Here is an 8,201-nt window from a genome sequence, read left to right on the forward strand (position 1 = left end):
CCTACAATTTATCCAGTCTACAAGATGTTCAGTGGTAAAGATGGAGCAAAAATTGATACAGTTGCCAGCTAATGATTGGTTCAGCTTGAGGCCCAATAGAGGGAGCCCATCCCTGATACCGTCAATGATATTCTTCTATACTTGTAGTTGAAGCTTAGCATAGCTTTTATCAGAAATGCTTCTTCTAGTAACTGATGGGGACATATGCAGTTATCCACAGCCAAACATTAAACAGAATTTGAAAATCTTGTGGAAGAAAGAAAAAAATGACTTAAGAAACCAGAGGGGTCAAAGACATCATAAGAAAACCTATACAATCAACTAATTTGAACCCAGAAGGGCTCACAGAGACTGATTTATCAACAGGAAAACATGCATGGGACTGACCTAGGCCCACTGTGCATTAGTAATAGATATGAATTGTGGCTTCTCGTGGAACCCCTAACAGTGAGACTAGGAGTTGTCTTGGACTGTGTTGCCTGTCTAATTGGTCATCCTGCATAGATTCAATTGGAGAAGATCTGCCTACTCTAACTGCAACTTGATATAACTAGGCTGTTTGATATCCATGAGAAAACTTCTCTTTTTTGAGGAGAAAGGGAGAAGTGTCGACAGGGAGGAGAGATGATGGAAGGCAGGCCTTGGGGGAGAACAGATAAGGGAAGCTGAGATCATTGATCACCAGGTTGTAGGGAAAATAGTAACTTAATTAATAAAACAAAGAGCTTAAAAAGATTATAATGCAAATTGTGTTAGATATGGTATCCCTAATTCTTTTTATTTATTTATTTATTTATTTATTTTTATAAATAATTTATTTATTTTTGAACATGAAATGCTTTTTTATAGCATGTTTCACAAGGGGAGGGGGTAAGAGGGGCCAGATGGAGGAAAAGTACAAAATCTTCTTGGCCTGTGCCTTGAAACATGTCATGGTCTATACGGTACACTGCCTTGAATTATGATCTACCTGCTGTTCTTCAGAAGATATGGTACACTGCTTGAGTTATGGTCTCCCTGCTATTCTTAAGATGATATGGTACACTGCTTTGAGTCTATCTGCAGTTGCTAAGCAGGATCTTGCAGTTGCCAAGCTTCAGAGGACATTGTGCAGGTGGGGAAAGGTAGGGGGTGAGGGTAAGGGCGAGGGTCCTGGCTTCTGGCATCTCCCCCTTCTCTGTTTAGTTAGAGAAGGCATCTTATGATCAATCCCAACTATGTGAATTTTGAATTTGGATGTCTAATTATGGGGGGTCTTAGACAAGTTCACAACCCCAAAACACTGATGTGAGACGAGTCACATCGATGGTCGAAGGTTTTAGGCTGTCGACGATGGGCAACGTCAAGGGACTCCGATGTGGGTGAAAGGAGGGTGAGGGCCCTGTCTTAGGCCATGTAGGCTGCACCCACTCCCAGCACCACGCACTCCTTTTCGGCTGCATTGGGTGGGCCCCTGGGAAGTGGACCTACAATAATCCCGTCATTGGGCTAACTCACAGAAGTTCTAATCCAGATGGGCCAGAAGTCAGGATCCTCGCCCTTACCCTCACCCCCTACCTTTTCCCAGCTGCACAAGGTTCCCTGAAGCTTGGCAACTGCAAGATCCTGCTTGGAAACTGCAGATAGACTCAAAGCAGTGTACCATATCATCTGAAGAATAGCAAGGAGACCATAACTCAAGCAGTGTACCATATCTTCTGAAGAATAGCAGGTTGCAGTCCTCCTCGCCCCCACGAATAACTAGGGCCTGCCAGTCGGGTCAAGTGGCACCCAGACGTGGGGCTCGAGGCACGGACCCCTCTGGACAGACCCTCATTGAGAGGATGTGCGCAGGACATCAAGATTAAGCGAGACAGAGATCAAAACCCGCGACCTGTCATCCACGGAACCAGGTTGATGCTGCCATCAAGAAGACGGTTGAAGTTCATTACCATCAGCCGAAAATTGAAGAGGATCCAGAAGTGACTCTGCAGGAGACTGACACAGCTGCCAGCTCCCCTGCCTCCCCCCTACGGTCGACCGCTAGACTTCCACGCCCTCCAGAAGGGTTCCTGGTATGCCTGGCTTTGCCCCCGTTTCTCTCGATAGAGAGCTTGGCCTCTTGATCACCACAACAAAAATTGGCTTTTTCCTAAACCAAGGCCGCCCTTGATATGGCCGCTAACATTGGGGAGCCTTCCTTTATGACAATATTACACCCCAAACTGACAAATGGTTGGTAAATTGAACATTTACAAGGTATCCCTAATTCTTAAGTTAAATGTTTGTGTCTAGAAATAGAAAAGGTATGGATGTTGATTGGAAGGGAGGAGGAAAAAACTGAGGAGGAAAAGAAGAAGAAACCATAATCTGACAATGCTGTAGGAATAAGATAATTTTTAATAAAAATTTGTAAAGCAGAATGATTATGCATATTGGTAGGGTTAAATGTAATGTATTCATAGATGCACACAGCGTGCACTAAATATCTAACTATTCATTCTCTACTTTTTACCACATTTACACAGAATCCTAACCCTAGTCATTTTTAGCTAGTGTCAGATCAACTCTTGTTAGTTTATTCATATGAATGAGAGCATCTGCAGATCAATATCCAGCAAGCTGTCAATAGCCATACATCCAGTTCACCTATAAGTGAACACCCTGACATATACATGAATTAGGAGGCTTTCCTTACTCATGCGCAGAGATTCCATAACCCTTTTCTTGTACTCTTGACACTAAAATATGTTTAGCCACATGAAACATGTGGCTAAAGCTGACAAGTTCTGCTTCTCGCTGTGTCTGGAAGACAGCCCCATTGTTCAATTATATCTTCATCAGCTTCCTGTGGTAGATGGTTTCCTTCATTAGAAGCTTAGCAAGGTAAAGTATTGTTCTGAGGTCATCACTCGCATTATTTCATTTAGCATCAGGCTTTTCTTTACATTTCTTATCTCCATGGATATTTGACAAGTTGTACTACATGCCCTGGCGCTTCTTTTTCTTCTCAAATTCTTCATTTGTATTTTTTACTTGCTCATCTATCTCCTTTTCATTATACAACTGCAAAAGAGTAACCCTCACACACTGTGGCAGGTGTACTAAGCATGGGCTTTTGTGCTCCTGGCTCTGCTCAGTCTTCCTCTGCAAGTGGTAGAAGCCCCAATCTACACAGGGGGCTGCACCTTTCCTTCCGGGCTCATCCTGCTCTTCTCATGCTGTGTGGTCTCTGGGACACCAGAATAGTCTGACCTAGATACGGCTCATGGACAGCAGAAGATTCATTCAGTCTCAGCAGAACAATGCCAAAAAGTAGGTTGGACAAAACAAGAAACAAAACATGACCAAAAGGCTGCTGCCAAAGCTGTCTTAATATATACCTACACAGTCTGTAGAATACAAATGCCAGACCCCAAGACCTTCAAGCAGCACTTTGAGAGCAAGCACCCTAAGACTCCACTTCTTCCAGAATTGGCTGATGTTCAGGCATAGAGTTGTTTACAGGTGAATTCATGACACCTTTGACTCTTCTACTGTCTTAGACCTTAGGTGACAAACCTGCGGCTGCTTTTTCAAACAAACTGTTGATCAGCAAAACATAAAGGGGCTACAGTAACACTCACTTTTATGCTGTTCCCTTTGGGTTCATGCAAAGACAATTCTGTGTAAATGTACAGTTGACTCTGATGTGGAAATCTGAAAACCCAATCCATTCTTGTTATAAAAATTGTTTTACAATTGAAATTACACTGATGTTCGTATTGTATAAAATAACTCATTTAATAAGGTAGTGCTTTGATTTTACAACACCACAGGATAAATGGTTCTAGAAATTCTGTTCTGAGTTTCCTTATCATTTGCCTTATTATAAAAATGAGCTGACCATCTAGTGTTGACAAATGATAATGATTCTTGCTCTGTATATAAACCATACAGATTAAAACATTTCTTTTTGTTTAACCTTAAATTTTGCACAAAATACACATATCAAATTAGATTTAGAGTATATATTACTTGCGAGTATTGTAAAAGAAAATGAGTGAGAATGTATTAATACAACATACCAACCAGACAGAGTAAATTTTAATATCTACCCTGTACCCCTTAAGTGGTTCTCAACTTATGAGTCATATCCCCTTTTAGGGATTGCCTATCAGATAACCTGTGTATCAAATATTTACATTATAATTCATAACAATAGGAAAATTACAGTTGTAAAGTAATAACAATTTTATAGTTGAGGTCACCACCACGTAAAGAACTGTATTAAAATGTCACAGTTTTAGGAAGATTAAGAACCACTGTCTTAAAGGGCAGACACTTTACATTCCAAAGGTCACCACCAATCTGCTATCTAAATGCCTAGTGTATTCTTTAGGACAATAAGAGGCAAAGAACTTGTGACTATCCAAACACTTCCACTCAGCCAGTTAACATGCACTGATTTTAACGCCTGAATTTATTGTAAACTATTTTCCCAATTACTTGTCTATATGCATATATCTCATACATTCCTAGTATAGCTGTAAGAACCTGCACCTTATCACTGAACCTGATGCAATTCTGAGGCCAGATTCAGACACTGTTCTTGTGACTTGGCTCCTCATTGGAGGAACTGGATTAAATAATACCTAATCTAAATGTCAGAGTGACATTTTTGATATGTTTATCAAATATGAGAATCAAGGACCCCTTTCAACTTCTTTCCTTTTTAAAACTTTTGTAGCCATTGGGTAATCAACAAATATAACATTAATATATGTCTATATATAAGATAGATAAATTACATATTACATTAGTAATTAATTTTATAAATTACCAATTATTGAATATATAAAATAATACACAATATACTGATATGTATTAATATATGTCATCTTACTGTATGACATATATGACATATTAATATATGTCATATATGTGTGTGTGTTTGTGTGTGTGAGGATGAAGATTGCTGTTTTTTTGAGTTAGTAGCTGAATGTGGAAAAATATACTCATGTTGTCCAGGAGTCTCCTAAGGTGGCTACTCTCATGTCAATTGATAAGCTAGGGTTGTCTGAAAAGAAACTTCATGTGAGAAAACAACTCCAGAGATCCATCTGTAAATCAATGTTTTAATTAGTGATTAATGGAAGAAGATGTAGCCCATTGTTTTTTGGTCATGGTGTTTCATCGCAGCAGCAGAAATCCTAACTAAGACAAATTGGTACCAGGATTATAGGATATTACTCTGACAGACATCACTGATGTGAGGAGGATTGCAGAAGAACTTTGGAACTTTGAGCTATAAAACCACTGACTTTAAAAAAAAAAGTTTCAATATTTTTTCTTTTATGGGATATTTTCTTTATTTAAATTTCAAATATTATCTCATTTCCAGGTCTCTTCTCCGGAAACCCGCTATACTATCTCCGTGCCTCTATGAGGGTGATCCCCCACACACCTGACTTCCTGCCCTTGAATTGCCCTACACTGTGGCATCGAACCGCTTCAGGACCAAGGGCCACACCTCCCACTGATGTCCAACAAGGCCATCCTCTTCCACATATGCAGCTGGAACCCTGGGTCTCTCTACGTACATTCTTTGGTTGGTTCGGAATCCAGTCCCCAGGAGCTCTAGGTGTCTGGCAGGTTGACACTAAAACTACTGGCTTTTGAAAGCTCAGTGGAATGTTCTCTAGAAGTTGGGAGATAAGCATGTGGAGAGTTGGAGAGCAGTACAGGGTATAGAGCCCTGGCTTCTGAATTTTTAGAAGGCAGTTTGAAGACACTGTTAGGGTCATTTTCTACTTTGATTAAGATTTTTGTCTTTCTGGTTAGCTATGTCTAAAGAATCAACTGTGATTAACAATATACAAGAACTATTAAAGCTACATCTTTTCTTTGCTGAGATACTCAGTGTTGTTCACTGGAGCTGAGAAATCAGTGGCATTGAGGAGAGACAAAGATGGTTCCATCTCTTTTTGTGGCATATTACACATGTCACAGAAGTTACTTTACACATATCCTGGATTATGTCTTAATGAAGTGTTGAGGGAGGTCCAGCCTCAGCATATGGAGGGTCCTGAGAAAGGCAGGAATGGAAACTGGACTGATTCAATACTGACTTGGAGTCAGTAGGAAATAGAAGTTGCTAGTTCAGGAACTCTCTCTGTTCTCTGACAGTTCTCAGGATTCTTCATTCTTCAGCTTAGTCATACTTCTGCTTAATTCTTCAGCTTTATTTCTTCTTCCTTCTCACTCTTTTGTTTTCTCTCTTCTCCCAACCAGAGAGCTGGAATCCAGGCTTTCATTTACCAGAGCTACATCATCAAGCCCTTTATCACTTTTAATAATTATCAAAAATTCTTAAATTTACATAAACTCTGAGTCGCAGAATAATAGTCCCAGCCCCCGTTTCCTTAGAGCAGAACTAAGCACAAAGCAAACCCACATTTCCTTATAGGTTTACACAGCCTGTTCTTTATGGGTAGCTGAGCACAGTTCTTCCAGTTTCCTGGTACAGCAGACAGCAAACGTTAGTTACTATTCTCATGTAAAAACAGAAAGATAACAGACTACTAAAATTAAAATGATTCCTTACAATATTTTCAATTTATATAATTAAAATGGTTAGCTCTCTCTAATATCTTTCCTGACATTATTATCTCCAATTCTTCAATCAGCTAGAAATATAGAATACTAACTTTTTGTATGCTTCTACCTCATCCTTTAATTCCCTAATCTTTATTTCCTTATCCTAGCAGTTGCATAGCCTCATATACTCTCTTTCTAATACTATGTATTCCTAAATCATATATAATTTCCTATTTTTTCTATCCATACATTTTCTTCCTGAGACTACTTTAACTCTCTATTCTTAATGTCCCCAAGTATACCCTGGCTAATTAATGCAGCAGTCATTGGACTAGAAGGCACATGTTCTTCCTCATGATCCCAAAGTCAAGGCCAAGTCTGGCAATGAACCATTTCCAAAAAGGATCATGTAGGCTTTTATGGCCCTTGCAATTATATTGTCTAGATACTTTCCCATGACCCTAAAGGCCACAAGGAAGGCTATTCCTCCTCCTCGACAGCCTCATGACTACCTCAATTTCTCATTCTTGGAAACATCATCTGTTTCATTTACTATGGTGTGATTAGCTATGAGTAATGGGGAAAGTGTATTCCCAGAAAGAAAAATTGAAAGTACAGTAGTAAAGACAGCAGATAAACTTCCTGGCAACAGCAACCATCAACAGACCTGGGAATCATGGAGATCAACAGCCTGGAAATGGTCCTGGGACAGGAACTGTGTCACACTTCCCTTTATGCAGTCATGCCATACCTGTCAATGGAGTCATTATTTCAATGAAAATTATTCATTACAGTAATTATTTTGTCAAATAATGGCAATGAATATTTAGTGCTTTAATTGAAGGGGATTAATGAAGATAAAAGATAATAGTTAATCAAAGGATTATAGAGTAATAGTAAATAAAAATAACATTTCTAGAGTTTAATATCATGAGAACTGTGACCCTCAAGTGTTTATCATGTTGTCTGTGAAAGCAAAATAAAATTTGGAAATGCATTTGACTCATTCTTTACAAATTAAATTTAAATTCAAATCCAAAACCATGACATGTTTTAAGGGTTAATAGAACATGGAACTTTGTAGACCACCATATAGATATAGTTTATATCTTTCTTTATTTTAATCTCTCTGACTCAGAAATAGTTGGGTTTGTGTGGAATTGTGCTGTTTCCAACAATGCAGAAGGAAGTCATACCTGTAACTATTGAACTGTGCTGTAACAGCAGCCATTGACTTCTTCCTTGTTTAAATAGCTGCACTGTTCTGTGTATGAAGCCAACTGGAAGAGTTTCTATTTGAAGGATTAAAACTCTGAGTGAATTGGATTAACTGTGTCCTAGGAGAGTCTCAAACCTTCACTTATTGGTCAATTTACTCCTCCCTTAAACTTCTAAGTACTCCTCCTTGAAAAGCCATTACGTATTGTATTCATACTGTTTTAAGCTGGTGAAGTAAGGTAAATGCTATTATCTCAGGATGTTACTTGGTATACTGGATCTGATTCTGGAAGATAAAAGATGACATGCAAAAAACTTAATGAAATACAAATGAGTTGTGAAATCCTTTCAGCTCTGAAGGTAGCATACTCATTCTTTATGATTTTGCTCTTGTTTTGCTCTTGCTTGGGTTGTTTTTTGTTCTG

General features: G+C 38.9%; 1 pseudogene; it reads left to right on the forward strand.

Annotated features, from left to right (window-relative positions):
- The first annotated feature begins 3,247 nt into the window (after positions 1 to 3,247).
- On the forward strand, positions 3,248 to 3,474 carry LOC114620439 (annotated as a pseudogene).
- Positions 3,475 to 8,201: the final 4,727 nt, after the last annotated feature.

The sequence above is a fragment of the Grammomys surdaster genome, unplaced genomic scaffold (genome assembly GCF_004785775.1).
Source record: "Grammomys surdaster isolate TR1022 unplaced genomic scaffold, NIH_TR_1.0 169, whole genome shotgun sequence".
Classification (NCBI taxonomy): Eukaryota; Metazoa; Chordata; class Mammalia; order Rodentia; family Muridae; genus Grammomys; species Grammomys surdaster.